The sequence below is a fragment of the Sceloporus undulatus genome, chromosome 6 (genome assembly GCF_019175285.1).
Source record: "Sceloporus undulatus isolate JIND9_A2432 ecotype Alabama chromosome 6, SceUnd_v1.1, whole genome shotgun sequence".
Taxonomy (NCBI): Eukaryota; Metazoa; Chordata; class Lepidosauria; order Squamata; family Phrynosomatidae; genus Sceloporus; species Sceloporus undulatus.
The window spans coordinates 126,209,600-126,229,291 of NC_056527.1; the positions used below are offsets into that span (position 1 = coordinate 126,209,600).

Consider the following 19,692-nt stretch of genomic DNA (forward strand, 5'->3'; position numbering starts at 1 on the left):
CCTGACTTTGCAAATCAGCCATTGGAGCACAGTTTGTAGGTTGGCTTTAGGCAGGTTGCAGTCAGGCGACAGCACCAGCGGCATTTTGCATGCAATAATACCTGACTGCATCCCGTAATAGACTTGAACACCACAGGGGTAAGTCAGGGGTTTTTGTAATATGATAAACTTCATAGTGGGTTCACAGAACATGCATTTTCTATCCAGGAAATAGTGGTAAATATCCCAGATGACATGTAATAACTACCCAGGTATACACCCAGTCCAATGGGAGTGTAGGTGAGTGGTCAGAACAACAGAAAGCATGTGAATATATGCATCCATTGTGGGAACAAACAGACAAACCCACAGCCACTGCAGTTGTGTGACCAAAAATAAGCTGATATGGGGAACACATGTGCACAGTAGAAATGCCCCCTTGTACCAATGTTACTCATCATGGGGGTCCTGTATGGCTTTCCAAAGTGATTTCAGTTTGGATTAAAACAGGAGCATGTGGCAATGAAGAGGTAAACCAGGCAGGATACTGCACAGTGGAGGTGGGCTACAGCCCTCGTATAAATTGTGCCTTGGGCTGTATCTACACCACAGAACTAAGGCATTTTGATACTGCCTTAACTGCCATGGCGCAATACTATGTTGTTGGGTGTATAGTTTTGGGAGATATTTAGTCTTCTCTACACCATTTATCCTGTTATAAAAACATATAAATGTTCCCATGATTCTCATTTCTTTCTTTATTAGGGAACACCCAATGCATTCACATCATCTTTATTGTTCAAAGTACAGAACAATTTCTGTATCCACAGCTTTCTGTGTGGGCTTTCCCCCCCCTGAATCTCCTCCATGGGTTTGTGGTTTGACACCATTCAACCCATCGCCATAGGCTCTGCATACACACATTATGCTCTCTGTCTTTTCCTGAGCTATTGCACCATTTATCCTGTTAAAAATACATACAAATGTTCCCATGATTCCCGCTGTGCAGTCTCTGCGCAGCGTTCCCTTCACCTCTACTCTCTTTGGCTAATATAATTTGAAATATATTGTGGCATTTACTGGACCACATCTTGCTCACCAGGCAGATTCCAACCTGACAATATGTTAGCATGCTTTATTGACTGAGACCAATTTTAAATTAAATAGCATAATGCTCTACATTAAACATTTGAAAGAAAACACTGTCAATAGAAACTGGGAGGAAAAGTCCAACTCAGACAGGCACCCCCCTCGATAGCATTTACCTCCCTCTGTCTACAGTAAATCATTTCTTGTTAGTAGTTTTAAGCCATAAAACTGCAAATAAGGCAAAATTGATTTCTGTTGAGAACTATACTTCCATGCAACTTAATCTGTAACTGACATGAATTGCCAACACAACAAACCTGAAATAGATGACGGTAAGTAATTTTGCTGCATAGTGGGAGTCTGGCATCTTCAGTCTGCATGGAGCAAACTCACATACACACTTCCAACATACGCCAACTACAAATAGAAAACTGGGTGGAAATGGAAGTAGGACCTAAACTGCTATTGCAGAAATACAATTCTTACAAAGCTAACAATAGCTCTCTCCTCCTGCCCCCAGTTTTAACATTGGTTACAGCACTGTGTGATGAGGACATTTGGAAAGCAAGTTTCAGTGTTGCGGAACATTTGAGAGAACAAGGATTTGAGAATTTTCACCATCTTTGTTACAGATTTAGTGATGCATGGAAAAAATGCCATGAACTGTGCCATATGTTTGAAGAGATCTGAGGGACAGCAGGGATGGCGAGGACACATGAAATGCTATATTATTTTGATATGTGTCACTGAGTCATAAGAGAGCAGGCTTGTCAGAAAGTGATTTTGTAATGCTTGTTTCCCAGTTACTAGGAAACTTACCAAATCTCAGAATGAAAATGTATAGCATTTGAAACTTACATGCTATAGAAAGTAGCATTAGGAAAACAGGGGGGTCCAGATGAAGGGACAGGATTATTTCAAGGTGGGAGACAGTGTGGTGTAACAGTTTGAAATGTTGGACTATGACTTCTGGAGACCTGGGCTCAAATCCTCATTTGGACATGAATCACCTTGAGCAAGTAATCTTCTCTCAGTCTCAGATAAGGCAAATTCCCTCCAAACAAATCTTGCCAAGAAATCCCTGTGATGTATTTGGGTTTGGGTCTCCATAAGTTGGAAATGACTTGAAGACTCATGATAACAGATATTTCAAGAGAGAAGAAAATAGAAAAAGAAGACTATAATTTAAATATTCCATTTAACCTGAACATGTGGAACTGTTTCATTGTGGTGGGTCAGTTTCTTACCCCATCAGTGAGAGTTCTCCCATCTACAGCATGGATGATTTAAGGAGGCATGGCTCGCTTTGAGCCAGCATGGTTTGAACATTGGACTTTGACTCTGGAGACCAGGGTTCGAATCCTCACTTGGCCGTGGAAACCCACTGGGTGATGTTGGGCAAGTCACACCCTCTCAACCTCATAGGATGGCAATGAAGAAACTTGCCAAGGAAACCCCATGAGATAGTTGCCATAAATCAGAAATGACTTGAAGGCAGACGGCTATAGCAAAAGACTTGCTTTGAGTGCATATTCTGGACTGGAAGGCCCTTGTGGTCTCTTCCAACTCTCTGATTCAATTTCCATACCTTTTTGTCATCACTAGATCCCTGGTGGGAGGACCAGCTGGAGACCTGACTACACCCTAATCTCTCCCACATGGACAAAGGGAAGGGTGAATGAAGTTAGACTGCATCAGTGTGCTGGTTGCCACCTCAGGACTCAGCAACCTCTTGAAGCACCAGCTGAGCATGTTTCACCCCCCTCCCCCAACTCAACTTTCCAGCATGGAAAAGGTAAGCACAGGCCACTCAGCCAGTATGTCAAGAGATGATCCCCAAGATGAATGCCCCTGTCCTGTTCTGCTTCCATATACCCCTGCAGGAAGCAGTATTTAACCTTTCCCCCTGCTACCCAAGTTCCCAAACCAGAAGCAGGAATAATGCAGATGCAAGGAAGACAACCTTACAGTAGAGACAGAGAACATCTTCTTTGCCAATGGCTGCATTATGCCTCTGAATGCCACATAGTGAAGATAAAACCATGTGAAGCCCTGGGAGAGGCATACTTTATGTATGCCTTATGTGTTGTCTGTATGAATGTTCTGAGAAACCAATGCAGGAGATAAGATGCTGCATAGCATGAGCTTCCCCCCCCCCTACAAAAAAGTTGTAAATCAGTTATTCCATTTATTTTGGCATTAAGTTACAACCATCGGAATTTGCAAAGTTCACTCAGTATGGGGAAAAATACATTAGAACTACTTGACAATCATTTTAAGTCAAATCAGTTGCCAAGCCATTTTTGGATGGTTACCATCCAAACTAGGACAAAGTCAATGTGTTCATGTTTACAAAGGAGAACCAAATATACTATTATTAACAGTGGTTCAGCCCCTCTCTGTTGTCCATCTGTATCTAACGTAATGAGGACCATGGTGAGCAGAAGAACATAATAAGTTTCCTGCTGGCTCAGATCAAAAGCCTCTCTTGCCCAGCATCTTGTATCATACAGTGGCCAGGCAGATGCTGTGTCCATGAAAAGGGAATGCAAGCCACTCATGGCCCCTCCAACAATTAACGTTCAATACCATATTGTATCTCAGCTAGAAATGGATGAAAATGTATTTCAGTACATTTTTTGATAAAAACACAGCAGCACATGAAAATGTATTCATAATTGTGATGGGAAGGAAAATGAAGTTTGTTTGTCTTTTTAATAGGCTTTATGGGAAAGTAAGGCCTGTTACAGACAGGCCAAAATAAAACTGCTTTGAGTCATTTTGCAGGTATGGTATTTCAATGATGCATGAGTCCTAAGAGTCCAAAAGCCACACCAAAGTTGCACTCCACTCCTTAGGCAAAGTGACTCGAAGCAGTTTTATTTTGGCCTGTCTGTAACAGGCCTTCATCCATCTCCTAATGCAGAGCCTGACAGCTTGGCTCTGGGTTTGAATGCCTCTCCACATTTGTGATGCTGAATCAGCCTGCCATATCTTTATTTTTCTTAAATAGATCCATCTATCCATAATCTTAATCCAACCCCCTCCCCCTGTTTATTAGAGCCAGTAAGTACTGATAAATGTTTCACTTATATTTGTCTAACCATCTCTAAAGGCCCAGGAGAAGTGTGCCATTGATGAGACACTGAATTTAAAATGTGGCATATAAACATAAAAAGTATCAGAATCAAGGCGTTTCTGTGTCAAGAGCAAAGGAAGGCGCATTAGACAGGTTCTCCTCTTCACTAAGAAACTGCATCCAGAGTGAAGATAATCAGTATCCTTAGAACAGCTTTCTCTGCAGAAGCTGTTAATGGTGACAAATTTAATTGAAACAAATCATCGCACGGCCTTAATTCCAAGGTAGCTCAGCATTTCTACCTGCTTTTAGAGAAAAGATTAAATTATACATTTGCAACTGTTTTTTATTATTAAGTAACATGACCTGTGACTCATCGCAGCTTGTTTTCTAATCAGGAAATTTTGCAGAACACTTTGGCAATTCCAGTAGCAGAGGGAAATGGAGTTATTAACATCTCTTTAAAAAACATCAATAGGTCCTTAGAATAAATGGATACTTTGTGGCTAAGATTTTCTCTAGTGTCAGAGCTATTGCTCCTGAGAAAAATGAATGTCTATTGAATCTCCATGATTAATGAAATCCTGAGAAGGTCTAGAGGGCTTACTTGACTAGTTACTCTTTTAAAATCCCAATTGAGAAATCCATTCCTATTCATTAAAGAATGTCATGATGTGCTTAACTTTAGTCACATGCTAAAGTACCCTTAAGTGAGATTTCTATAGACACTAGAAGTTTGGGGAATTCTTACTCGATGGAGTTTTAAATGCATCTGGCAGTAAAATCTTTCAAAGTCATAGCTGGAACAAAATGGATATGGACAGACACCAAGTGCAGGCACTCACAACTAAGCCAATGTGCCTTTTTCAAATATTATAGCATGCACATGGAAATGTTGTATAGTAATGATTAATGTTGTTTATGCTGCCCCAAATTATTGGTAAAGACTTGGTAGCCTACCAAAGAGGGGTGTCTCTAGAGGGGTGTGAAGAGTGTGGACCGCACCAAGGGACACCTCAAGGGTGTGTGCCAGGCAATGTGGGGATGACAGCATGAGTTGCTGCACTGAGGTGATGCCAGCCCTAGTGATGCCACTGCTTCCAGATGCTGAAGACTAAATCCGTTTAGGGTCCCCCAACATGGCTACCACTCAGGGATCCTGGTGGGTTTTAGGCTAAGATCATAGACTACACTGGTGAAATGGCAAACTCTACCAGGCATAACCAACCTCTTTAGTTACTTTCTTGTTGCCAGGGGGCTCACCCTCACATGCATGTTGTGGCTGAGGGAAGATGGGGTGGGAACAGCCAGTTCAGCAGCCAGTTGAGGAAAGATGCCGTCATCTTCCCAGACCTTGTTTCCAGGAGCAAGTCAAATTGCTAATGCAGAAATAGGTAAATTTGTGACTTTCAAATTCTATAGAATACATATTCTACAGCTCTTGAGCATTGGCCATGCTGCCCATAGCTTCCAGGAGTTGTAGTCCAAAACTTCTAAAGGGCATCTGATTACCAGCCTATGGGCTCAGGTGCTTAGCTACAAAATCTTATGTCGCTAGAGGCAGAGGTACTTAGGGTATCACTATCAAATACATGAAAGTTCCCAAACTATTTATGCCTCTCTGAGGTCTCCTTCAGATCCTGCCATCTGAAGATAACAGAAGGTAATTCGCATGCATGAGTTGAATTCTAATCCATGAAACTTGGATTAAAGGGGTTGAAGTTTGGAGTCCCTCAAGACCCTTTGAAAGATTTACATCTCTCTCACACACACATACACTGGTCCCCCCCCCCCTTTGGTCATGTTAATGGTGGGATTGGACAAGAAATCCCTCAAAACCCATTCCGACTCTAACTAGAATTAGTAGGCAGACTTCATACACTACCACTAAAGCTCTGTTCCTATATGGCATATAGTTTGGCCCTATAAAATTCAATACACAATATAACAGAATCAGATGAACAATTCTCTCTCATCTGCATATTAAATTAAAAAGGTAACATAGTAAAAGGTTATATGAGAGAGACCGCTGAAGCATGTTTGGCTATGTTTATGTTCTCTATAAGGTTTATACTGCATTCCCTGAAAGATAATTAAAACTGTTTTCTTCTGCAATTGAATTTAAACGAACCAAACAAAACTGGGTCATTTTTAAAATTTAAATAACTGAAATGACACCCATGAACATTTTAATGAAAACAATAATAACATCAGCTTGGCACTATCTAAGGAGAAGCAATTTATTCCTTCATTCTGTTTCTTTCCTTTTCAAGTCCTAAGTCCAAAGGATTTCCAGAACAGCAATAATGATGATCACTCCTCCACTCCACCCCATACTTATAAAGTAACACTTGAAATGAAGAGGAAAAACTCTGGTTATAAACACTAACCAATCAAATGGGTACAAGATTTAAAATGTGATTCAGTAAATACATCCCTTTATTTCTCACCAGGCATAAAAATTAAAATGGATTCCCTGTTCTTCATTGGGAGAGAGCATTGGCTCACTTCTGTAAATGATCCTGAGCCACTTGTTTTAATATTATCTATCTGCTGTGCATCATATTAGTTGATGGGCATTATAGGCTAAATCATTATGGAGATCTAGTGGAGAGCCTTATGCCACTGAACCAGATGTGGCTGCAGGGGTTTCTCCTTGATCCTGTAAATCTTCTGCTGCTATCTCCAATCAGTGATTAGATAATAGATAATTTAAAGTCTGACAATGTGTTACTTGTGAATGAATTCTAGTTTGCAGCTTCCAAACCTCTTCTTGGTAACTGAGCTGCAGTGTGAATGTCATGGAGCCATTACTGAGTATGCATACATAACATTGAGCTGTGCTTTGCATGGCATTTGACCCTGCCTACTTTGGTCTTCCCCTTGGCCATGCCCACAAGGTGAAAAAAGAAAGAAAGATGCCCAACCCTTAGGACAAAAATTCTAGGCTGAGATGCCCAAGAAGTTAAAAATGAAAGGTTAGACAAGATCGGAAACTGCATCCTGGAAACCGAATCAACACTTTATTTAAAAGATCTCTATAAAGAGGATTGTGGTGTTTGTTGGTCTTTTTTGCCTGTTACTAAACCAGAAATGTTGCTCTACTTTCCTTCTACCTCTAGATTTTCTTCTTTGACTTTCACCACATTTCTTATTATTGGCAAAGGTGCCCACAGCATGGCAGGATCCTCAAGCAAAATGATGCCTAGAAATTCAATGTTGATGGGATTACTTAGGAATTTGACAATAGTATCAATTCTGTGATTCTATATGAATGGTATTAGTTTCCAGTTGGGTATTTGTGGAATGGTAGCTTCAGCTACTTAGGATTTATAAGCCATCTAGGCTAACAATTCTTTTCTAGACCAGCTACATGCAATCCTTTGAAGAAGAGATGCTAAAGATTCATTTTGGGCCCTATGGTCATGAGAGGTGTATGTGGAGACCATTCAGTAGTGTCTCCTTCTCCTTCTTTGTAGATTAGTTAAATTCTCACCTCTACTTCCTATCAATAGAATAGACATAGTCATTGGGGACAAGGCTTCAGGGGCTGTACAGTAAGGCAGGAGTTGTATATGACCCATCCTAACATAGGATCACATAAAGAACTATCATTCTATACTGAACCATGCAAGACTATGGTGTGTATATGTATAATTATCACTTTCCAGCCCACCAGTGAACATGGCTTCCCAGATATATGGCAGAATCTAAATCTTAGATTGAATGCCCTAAATCTTAGTGGCATTCAATCTATTATGCTTCATCCCCAGGTTTTTAGAAAATATTCATTTTCCTGTTTTTTTCATTTTGTGTGTATATGTGAGTTTAAATCATTTCCCCCACTAAGGCAGTATATCTTGAATCTTGGTCCTGTATCAACAATATGTGTGGTCCTTGGTGGTTTTGATTTGGAAATACTGTCATAATTTATACCGGAGTTGGTCAGTGGTGTGCAGTTTGCTGCTTTTCCTTTGTAGGCTTTTGCTATATAAATCAGGGACATGCAAGACATTAGTTCAGCTTTATCAGTCTCTGTATGTATTTTCTTTTCACTGCTGAACAAACAAGATTTATAAACTGCTGTGTCAGTAGCCTTCGCAGGGAGTGGGGAGGCGAAAGTGGAACTGGAACCGAAAGCAGGGTGGGAATTCAGAGAACAACAGCAGAGAATGGGGCTCAGAAGGAGAAAATGAACATTTATAGCCTGGCTACCTAGAGGAAATAGCCAAGGTCATCAAAGATGTGATAGGATCAGCCAGCTCCACAATGCAATGCAGCGTAAAGGCCTTAATCTTAGCTTTGGCTGGCAAGAAGATTACTGTCTGCAGTTTAGCAAAGGTAGCCTTGCAGTGTCTCAAGGGAAGAGAGCTTGTTAATGGTCAGCAGGCTTCTCCTTTTCTTCTTTCTGAGACAGCCTTCCTTTTAGAAAGTATCACAATGAGGAAACAGAGCCTATATAATCTACACTACTTGTGGGAGAAGCCCAAGTAGTTAGTTTGTGCTGAAACCTTCAGTTAAATGTCATTCTGTGCATTTGTGTTTAGTGATAATGTCCATGGAGCACACTATAAGGCTATTCTTTGGGTGTTTCTGGTCCGGGAAGCATGATTCTTTATGTCGTAATGACTTGTAGTGTAGTAATATGATTGATTTGGGTTGATTTGAATGATATAAATTTGGGTTCAGAATTTTTAGGAGATGGGAAACCCCCACCACTGAGAGCTACCACTGTCCTGGCTTTGGAAGGAAAGAAGAACCGGTAGTATCTGATGGACCTGATTCCCTTCATCACTGCCATTACCTTCTTCTTTTGTGTCATGTCTTTTTAGATTATAAGACTGAGGGCAGGGAACTTTCAATCTGTCACTCTGAGAGCCTTCATGGCTGAAGTGTGGGGTATAAACACACCAAATAAATAAATAAACTGTCCCATTTGCAAATTTTGTCAAGTTCTGATAAAATAAACTCAATGTGGTCCTCCCAGATTCATTAGGCACTTCTGTTCCTAGCATAGAGAGGACCCTTTATTTTATACCTGTATCCCATAGAGCTGTTAAGGATGATGCTCCTATCCAAAGAAGTAGAAGTGGTGTCATGGAGTCAAATATAATTTAAAGAAGAGAATTTACAAGCATTTAAAGCGAAATATAATGTTCTCCTGTTTTATAACCCTTTGCTACCCAACATTAATCCCAGTGCCATATCAGAAGGAGATGGAGGGTAGAGCTCAGTGGTGGGGCTGCCAGATATGTATTAACCAACACTAAATATGCAACAATAATATACAATATATACAATAAATATACCAACAATAAGAGCCCAACAGCTGTCCAAGACCTGAAAGTAATAATTTCATTTTCAGACCGGTCAAATTACCTCTTGGTAAAATATATGCCTTTGTCTATAACTATTGAACCTCCACACTGACAGGCAGGATAGTTTCCAAAAATGAAGTAAGCTTTTGCAAAGGCATTGGACTGATCCTTCTAGAACAACGAATGTAGCAAGGTGTTTTCTAACACTGCAGACTTCTCCTCACACTACTCCCAAATATATATGTAGTGCATTATGCAGTCTGTGCTGATTTGCTGCACTGACAGTGAAGCCTTAAAAGAGTCTTCATTAAACATTCAAAGTTGGCTTTATGAGCCTTGATTCAAGTTTTGATTGTTATGGTGGTTTTATATACATATCTGGCATGAGTAACATGCCTGGAATTTGGGTTTAAATTGCACTCGTAAAGTTGTAAGTATTTACCATTATTTCACTGCTTCTCCTATGCAGAACTACTTTCACCTGCAAAAAGTCATCCTAGGGCTCAAAGGATAGCATCTAGTGGATTACTTACCACTAGGAAGGTGCCCTGTTTTACCGCTTTATCAAAACTCTCTGAAAGGCTTACAAAATTACTGAGGTCCTTTCCACAATTTTGGTGGCACTAATGTTATTTTACGGTATTAACTGGTTACTTTACATGAACTTGAGGTTTTGTGTGAGCATTTTGGCAACCATCTTTCATGAATGTACATGATCCTAACCATTATAACCCAGATAAAAAGTCCTACTTGCTTGGAGGGTACTCATATGAATGTGAAGTTTGCTCATTAATATTCACATCCTCAACAAAAACAAAAAAGGTGTGTTGACATTTAAGACACCCTGGTAAGGAAATTAGATATTTGACACTTTGGGTCTTTTGTTGTGGAATATTCATGGCATGTAATGACATTAATGCCTGTAATGAACAATGATTTCTAGTTATTTTCATAAAATACTTTTAAAGAACATTTTAATTGGTGTTTTGATTCACATTTTTCAAGTTTAATGACATGCTGTTATTAATCTGATTTTTTGTCTACCCAAAAAGTGATGGAAAATAATAGAGAAGCAGTAAGTATTGCCAAAGGTAATGCCATTAGTTACAATGATGCCATTACAAAACTTCCCCACTAAAGAGTATTTGTGCCCACAGGAGTTTGTAAACTGGCAAATGCAACAACTTATTCTGCTCCCTACCAACAGACAGACAAACAGTTCCTTGGCTGAACAATGATGAATAGAGACAGCTTTGGAGGAACCTCTTGTAAAGAGAGCTTGGCCTGCATCCAGATCAGATAGTTTCAGAATGGCATGTAAGAAAGTGTTCAAAATCAAGCCAGGGAATCTTAGATATGTGCTCTATTGTCCTCTCTACAGTCATATTCTCTAAATATGTAGTATATTAACTTTTATCTCCTTTACCATCTAGGGCTCCGGGGATGGCCAACCTTTTTTCATCAAGGGATACGCTATTGCCTATACCCAAGTTACCCAAAGCAGCTTTATTTTGGCCTGTCTGTTCGGGCCCATAGGTGCTATACAGACGGGCACAACAGGGTGCCATCATCATGTGCGAGGGGTGGCGCTTCCAGATGCCCCTTGCCCCTCGCACGTGACGAGGGCATCAAAATGGCGGCTCCCTATATAGATGGGCACTGCCATTTTGATGCACCTTGATGCCATTGTGACATCGTGAGTGTGCCATTGGCACACTGCGGCATCACAATGGCACCGCAAATTGTTTTCCTTTGCTGTGCAAGGAAGCCACACGGTTTGTCCTTTGCTGTGTAAGGAAGCCACGCGGTTTGTCCTTTGCTGTGCGAGGAAGCCATGCAGTTTGTCCGCTGCAGCTTCCTTGAGCAGCAAAACAAGGCATGGGCAGACCGCCCTTTTTGAGCAATCTCTACCCCGCCTTAGTTACTCTTTAGTGGATATGCTTTAAAATTCCTCTGTTTCTATTGACAGGCTAATTATAATGTAAGATCTGTATATTTTTCAGAATGTGAATCTTTATCTGTCTCTGGTTAATATATGTAAACCAACAAAAAGGCGGAATCTAATAATAATAATACAGTAAATCCTGCAACATGTGTAGAGCAACTAAGTGCATGCCAACATTCAACTTACTTACTCAGCTTTACAGGTTGAAAAGAGTTATCTCGAGGACCGCCTCTCCCCATACAATCCGCCCCACACTCTCAGAACATCTGGGCAGCAGTTATTAAGGGTTCCAGGGGCCAGGCTAACCTCTACTTCTAAGAGGACGTTTACCATCTCGGCTCCTACCCTCTGGAATTCTCTGCCCATTGAGCTCCGCTCGGCCACTTCCCTGGCCCAGTTTAGAAAGGGGCTGAAGACCTTCTTATTTAAGCAAGCATTCCCTGATGCAATCCCCAATTAACCTCTCCCCCCCCCCTCATGTCAGCAGTGGCAGCTGGCTGGAATGTTTTAATGGACTGTGTTTTATTTATATGGTATATGTGTTTTATGTATATGTATATGATATGCCATGTATTTTATGTATGCTGTACACCGCCTTGGTTTATAGAAGGGCAGTATAAAAATAAAATTTTTATTATTATTTTATTAGATCTAACCTGACATGAAGAAAGAGAGAGAAAAAATAAGGGATGTAAAATAAGGGGAAATAACTTTCTATGTAAGGCAGATATCAAGCCTGAAAGGACTTGTTTGTCATGGAGGAGGGTATTTCTTGGCACCAGATTTACAGCAATGTAATATTTTAATTGCATCAGCAACAGGGCCACTGGGCTGCACTTCTGTGCTGGGAAAAGAAACAAAAGAATGTTATCAATGAAAACTCATTAAAAAACTGAAGTTTACATTATATTAAGCAGGGCATTGTATCCTTAAAGCAAGTTGAATAGACTTAGCCTAATGAATGCAGTTTGTTCTTAACTGTTTACAAAAGGGGAGAGAAAAGAGTTTTATTACTCTAAATTAGTCTTCTGTAAAATGATCTATGATAATAGCCCCAGATGATTAGATATGAAACGTCTGTTTTGGTTTTTGCGCATATGGGGAATAGTGGGACAAACAACTTGGTTTTCCCCCTTAGTCAAGAAGAAAGAAATCCAATAATTTGTATGTAGTTTAAAACAACAACAACTGTACACCAAATTTCCTACCAATTCATTTTAATCTACTTGAATTAGCTAAATATAAATGCATACTTTTTACAAAACTTACCCAAGATTATATACTACTGTGCAGAGTACAGAGCCTAAATGGAGAAATCAAAGCAGCTTAACCGATAATACAACTATATCAATTGTGACTGCTGAAACACTTAGAGGAGTTTTAAAAGCAACGTATAATACAAAAAGATACTGTAGGAGGGGGTAGATGCAAAACTATGGAAAGGATTTCCTACTTGTAAGGATTTGTTAAACTTAACTGGAACAACAATGGTATTTATGCAGTGTATGCATCACTGTATATAACGGTTCATGCACATATGTTTGATATGTGCAGAGCCAGTGTGGTATAGCGGCTTCAAATCCCTGCTCAGTCATGGAAACCCACTGGGTGATCTTGGGGAAGTCACACTACTTCAGCCTCCCTCTGAAAAAATTCTGCCAAGAAAACCCTTTCATAGGGTTGTCTCAGGATTGCCCTAAGTCATAAATGACTTGAAGGCACACGACAGCAATATGTGATCTCCAGCATATGAGGTGTAAGTGAACCTTATGCTTGTGTATGTTTATCATTTCTATGGGGGTTAGCATTCCCTTCCTCACCCTGCACCAACCAACCCCCAACCCGATATCTACTTCAGAGAAAGATGCTTGCTTCAGCTGCTGAGGAACTGGAGGACATCAGTCACTGATGTATTGATTTCACACCTGCTTATAGGAAGCATGCAAATGCAAGTAGATAGATAGGTAGGTACCACTTCTCAGTGGGAAAGGAACAGTGTTCGGTGCAGTCATGCTGTCCACATGACCGCCAGAGCAGTCCAACGTAGATGAGCATTGCCCCCTACAGTTGGTTGCAACTAGGCATTCATGTCAAGGGACTACCTTTACCTTTATCGTAGATTCAGCACATTTAGTGGAATGGCATTCCTTATATAGAATAACCATATTAAAGTTGGCTTTTTGAAACACATGAATGCTTACAAACCATGGATGGTTGAATCCATGGATAAAGAATCTATGGATATGAAAGACTGACTGTGCTCTCCAACTCCACCTGCTGGCAACCCTGTCTTCCAATCCCATTCCAAAAGAACTGGAAACCTAACTGATCTAACTAGATGGTCCCTGGTTTCCTACAATCTATATGTGTGATTCCTTCCTTCATTCAGAGCAGTTAGGTTATCCTACTGGTTTCTCTCCTCTTTTAACCCACCAGAAGCCTCACCTCTTTTCCCTTTCTCCCATCCCATTGGATAACAGAACCAAAATGGGAGTCAGTACCTATCGGGTTTTTCCACCAACTCAACTTCTATTGGCTAGCTAACACAAGCCAATCAGGTCTCTTCACTTTCATACCTCCCATTGGATAACACATGCCATGAGCCTTACAAATCTCCCTTGATTTAATGCTTCCTATCAGCTGGTCCCAAAAGCCTTGCAGGGTCATTATAGGTACAATGTACTGAAGAATAGTAGTTCCATTTTCACAACATGTGTCTGTTCAAATCTAGAGTATAAGATGCAGTGTAGTTCATCACGGTTACCTGTTTGTTGTTACAAGAAGAAAAATAACCCTATTTAAAGTGAGGAGACATGGTGTAGTGGTTTGAGTATTGGGATACAACTCTGAAGAACAAGGTATGAATCCCTGTTCAGCCATTGAAACCCACTGGATAGCCTTGAACAAGTCAAATTCTCTCAGCCTCAGAGGAAGTCAAAGGCAACCTCGTTCTGAACAAATCTTGCTAAAACAATCCCATGGTAGGTTTCCCTTAGGGTCACCATCAGTCGAAAATGGCTTGAAGGCACACAACAACAACAAATGCTTTCTAAATAGAGATCACATGGATCATCCTAGACTATTAGGGATCCCATAAAATGACCACTTCTAGCATCTATTTAAAATAAACAGCCTTGAAATGTAGTCACTATAAGGTTTAATTTTAACAGATTTCCAGAGAACAGGGGGTTTTTTTAGCAGAGCCTTCCCTAGAACTTAGATGGAGGAGGAACTTTTTCAGGCACATGCAACAGACCAATGCAAGCATCCAAAAATGGACTCCAGTCAACTAGCCTTCATTGGCAGAGGAATGGACAGGGATGACCTGAAAGGTCTTCTTCATTGCCTTGATTGCATTTCCCATTTAACTAAGTGCAGTGAATTAAGAAGGGAGGGAGCTGATTCTGATGAGAAAATACATTAGTCAGTTATTCTAATTAATACCTGACATGCTGATGTTAATTAATTGGCATCTGATTATACATCTTGGAAGCGTCAACGCGGAGAATAAATGTTTCCTTTAATATTCAGAAGTGAACTAAAGTTGAACATTTATGGTTTACACAGGGCTAACTTTTGTTACACTTAGACGGAATAAAGTTAACTTCAAGGAGGTCATTAACTGCTTGGCCAAGAGCATCCTTGTGGCAGAAAGCTTGGAGAGAATATTTCCTGGCTCAAGTCTGAGGTGCAATTTTGTTCCTTCTGCATTTACTGAAGACTTGGAAGGGAGTTGATGTGTGTGCACTTTTTCCCAAAGTAATCAAAATTGTGGGAGGGTTAGTTGTTTAATCCCACACATCTGAATACTACACATCACTGGCCTGTATTGCAAAATAAATAAATTTTCACCCATGATGTTCCCACTATATGAATTTGCCATCACTAGGTGGTATATAAGGCTCAACATTAGCCAACCCTTGAACTTCTCCAATATTTTAAAAAAATCCTCATGGTTATAAAATAGAAGTTAAAAATTATAGTTACACTAAAAACTATTACTTCAGAGCTTGGAAGTAACTCATTATAAAGAACAGGTTACATTGAATTAATTCCTTTTTGCAATAACTAAGAACATCAGTAAACCAATAGGACTATGATTCTACTTTAACTGCCATGACTGCATTCTTAGGAATCCTGGGATTTGTCATTCCATGAGACACTAGAAGAGATTTCTGGCTAAGAATTTCTAAATGTCTCTTCGTATCTGCAAATCCCAGGATACCACAGGATGAAAACACTGCAGTTAAAATGGAATCACTGTGCTGCAGTTGTGCAATGTGAAAGGGTCCTTGGGCATAAATAGCTTACACAGAAGAAATGAGTCTGGCCCTGTCTGCATGGGCTAAATAAAACATCCTCCCTGTTCCTACAGTGAGAACCCCTGATGATACACAGCCCAGTCCTCAGTTCTGATGCAAACAGTCTGGATGATGTCTGGCCAGTTTAGTACTGAACACAGTGTCTGTTGTTAGATGCCCTTGAGTTGACTTTGACTCATGGTGACTCCATGGATGATATATCTCCAAGTCTCCCTATCCCCAACGTCTCTGCTCATGTCCTGCAGGCCCAGATCCATGTCTTCCCTGATAACACCCTTTACATAAATTTTTAAAAACTCACTGTTTGCTCCAGATCTTCTCAGAAGATCCAAATCTCCCATTCCACACAAATGTACTTGCAATTCTGAACAGCTGTTGGCATGCATATCCCACTTTGCCTTCTGGCACAGTCATCGCTGCAGCAGGTGAGACAGCAGGAAGCTTGTATGAACAGCTGCCTGGCATCACAACGGGTGACTCTAGGTAGCGGGGGATGTTGTGGCAACTCTGGGGCCAGAATACTCTGGGCTGCTCCTGGAGTATTTTTGCCAGTGTATATACCACCTCAGAGATGTCTTCCTTTTGTTTTTTGTGTAAGTGTAATCTTTTTGTCATTTTTACAAGACCGTTGCCTCACTGGTGGAGGAGGAACACAAGTTGATCCATGGTCTGCTTCATCTTGCTCCTTCTCCTCCCTTGTGCTGTTGTAGGTTTGTTGTAGGAATGAAAGTAACACTTTCAGCTGTTTCGAAAGAGGGAATAACAGGAAATTAAAATGGTAAGGAATCCTCACTTTGAGGGGCTCTGGAGCTATAGCTATAACAGATTATTGTAAAAATAATAATTTTCTAAACTCTGGCTTCATTCTAGTGGTTGAATATTGAAATACACACAAAAAAGAATTTTGCTGTTTGTGTTTTGGATAGGATTCTTTTTTTAAAAAAATAGTCTTAAAAAATATTTCACGGTCCTTTTGCTCTTTCGAGGTCACCCTTGCAATCTGGTTGACGCTTTTTAAAGAAACAGATTTTGCATTCCAATGTGGCCTTTTCGCACCTGCAGCATTCAAAGGTAACTAAATGCCAACTACAAACTTCTGCATTTGCCCGAACAGATGTGAAAATCCACAATCAAACACATACAGGGTTTTTCCTTCCTCATTCCCCCAAAGATCAGACTAAGATTTTTATTTTTTAAATGTAGATTTACATTCTGAAGGTGACAGTATAATGGGACATAAACAAATTTCCCAGCACCAAAAAGATTTAACTTTCAGTGCCCTACTACTTACCATCTCTCCCTTCTATTTTCTGTCCCAATGATTCTTCTTTCTTGTTGTTGTTGTTGGCCTTGGCTGGTGGTAAAGCATTAAAGAACATGAATTTTCAATCTGAGATCTGTCTCTGAATATATATTACAGATTTAACTCGTCTCTGTGACTCAATGTTACCAGCAGATATTCACAACAAAGCTTGCAGGAGCTATGGTTTCCCCTCCCGCCCTTTGTATCATTGTAACAAGGATGATCTTTGTAAGTAGCAATGTAATTCTGGCATTTGAAGCTGTATCTCCTAATATGAAATATTTATAGTCTGATGTAGAGTTTCCCATCTTCTTGGCTTTCTGTAGAGGATTTTCCCCTATGAGCACATGTCAATAGCAAGATAGCTACTCTGAAACTACACTGTTTTCTAACAATAACAAAAATACTGGTTTTAACTTTGAGGGTTTTTTAAAATGAATTAATCATAGGAATATTCTGTCATGGGCATATGCCCTATTACTACTTCCAGGGCGAACCAGGGCTTTTTCCAGCACAGCTTTCAGCTATTTCTGAAAGCTGCATAAGTCACGCCTGTTTATGATACTGATGCACTCTATATCACTTGTAAATATGGTGTGGGACAGACCATCCAAAAAGGACAGTCTCCCTGCACCTTGCTTTGCTCCGTGGGGAAGCCGCAGCCTCCAGATCGTGGGACTTCCCAGTGGAGCAAAAAGAACCCACAAAAAGCGGGTTCTTCTTGCGGCACAATTATGACGCTGCAGTTCACCAATGGCACACTTGTGGCATCATAATGGTGCAATGTATGGACACTCAGCGTAGATCACATCAAAATGGCGGCACCCATCTGTACAGGGTGCCACCATTTTGATGCACTCGTCATGTGTGCGGGGCGAGGGGCATCTGCAAGCGCCGCCCCTCGCACATGATGAGGGCGCAATATAGCGACCGTCTGTATAACGCCTATATTTTTTAAAGTTGGAAACAAATGTGTTCTTGTTTCTCTTTTTCCTTTTCTTTTGAACTATTTCTTATTTCATTCTTTTCCTTTTATTTTTATGTATGCCGGTTTAATGGAGTCAAAATCTTTAATATTTTTTTTTCTTAAAGGAAAGCACCTGAAAAAGAGGATTAGTTAGGACAGTCCCTAGCAAACTGGAACAGTAGGGGAGCATGAACATAACATGCTGCGAAGAACCGGAAGCACATATTTGTATTTCCTGTGAAATTCATCTGAAGCCTGTTCTGAAATGTTCCATTATGTCTGTATTTAATTTGAATGTACTCAGTTGAAGATGAACAAGGTGATGGTATTTGGTTATTCACACAAAACCCACTACACAAAGTCCACACTTCCACTGGATCAGTCCTTGAACTTCCCACTTTGCGCCAGCATGTCTGAAGGAGGCTTCTGCTTTTGTGCAAGTAGAAGCCTTGATGTGATCCCAAACCCTAGTTTTGTAGTTTAAACTCAACAAGAATCCTCGTTCAACAACCTTGATGTTGCATAAGATGCTGTGTATGTGGAAGCCTTCACTTTCAAGTAGATGACCCTGAATACAATGAACATACTGAACAAGTGAAAATATAGGGCAACTTCCCTCAGTTGTCAGGACAGCTGTACAAAATTCGGGAAGCAAACAAGCAAATTGGAAGATGGAAACAGTTTTGTCAAATCCTACCTTTGTCATTCTTCAACTGTCTTGAAGGGATAATAAAAGGTTTTGAAAATAACTATGACAGAAGTCCAATGGCAAGCATGTGTGCTGACAATAAGGAGAATCACACTAACAAATACCTTTGTTATTTTGTTGTAAGTCTCCACTCCGCTGTTATCAGGGGGAAGGTGCTCTTGATCATAGCGATTGACACTGACATACTCAGATGACTATTAGCACTGACCTTTAAATGGTCCCTGTTGCCACCCCTGTTCTGCTCTGGCATGAAATGTTTTCCTAACTCAGAGGCAAAATGTCAGACCAACAGTGAGTTGGAATCAGTGTGCAAAATGGAGTTGAAGGGACTGAAGGGGGAACATGAGGGTTGGCAAAGTTATAGAGAAGCTGTTGCATTGCACCTGTTCATTATCCTGTCTCATTCACAAAACTCTGAGGCTATTTTCCCTCTAGACACACACAAAAAAGCCTTCTTTTAAAGACATGTTAGAGCATCAATAAACTCAGTTGTCCAAAGCAAACACCCATGATTTCGCTTATCTCCTTCATGATGAAATACTCGGAACAGCACGGTACTCACCTTTTGCTAGTTTCTTCGACAACTTCCCCATACTTCTATGTCCTTCTCCTACCCTGGTCCACATAAAGTATTTATGAAGTGAAATGAGGTTCTTCTTCTAGAATGATTTTTTTAAAATAAAATGTAACAGAGATCCCAAATCAGACATTCAGAATTTACATTCTACGTGTACAATTTTGTGTCTTCCCTACAGCAGCTATGAAGTCCCATGAGGCAGCTGTTATAGCCATTTAGTGGCCAAGAAAAGAGGGAAGGAGGAGATCATGAAGCAGTGGGAATAGTTGTTCCTCCTGGTTGCAGTTTTACAGAGAGAGGAAGAGAAATTGCAATCTCATTTTGCTGCTGTGACAATAAAGGCTGGGGGGGGGGGGGGTTGCAATTTTTCTTAGCAAAGCAAAATTCCTTCTTAAGCAAAATCT

General features: G+C 40.4%; 2 long non-coding RNA genes across 2 annotated transcripts in view; both read right to left on the reverse strand.

The window, feature by feature from the left end:
- LOC121932647 overlaps positions 1–1,492 on the reverse strand; it is a 73,605-nt gene extending 72,113 nt beyond the window's left edge. The window contains exon 1 of the long non-coding RNA XR_006104396.1: positions 1,386–1,492. This is a non-coding gene — a long non-coding RNA (uncharacterized LOC121932647). The remainder of the gene's footprint in view (positions 1–1,385) is intronic.
- Positions 1,493–16,051: 14,559 nt separating this feature from the next.
- Positions 16,052–19,486, reverse strand: LOC121932648. The gene is made up of 3 exons (XR_006104397.1): positions 19,274–19,486; positions 17,024–17,086; positions 16,052–16,474 (listed from the first exon to the last, which is right to left on the reverse strand). It is a non-coding gene; the product is annotated as an uncharacterized LOC121932648 (long non-coding RNA).
- Positions 19,487–19,692: the final 206 nt, after the last annotated feature.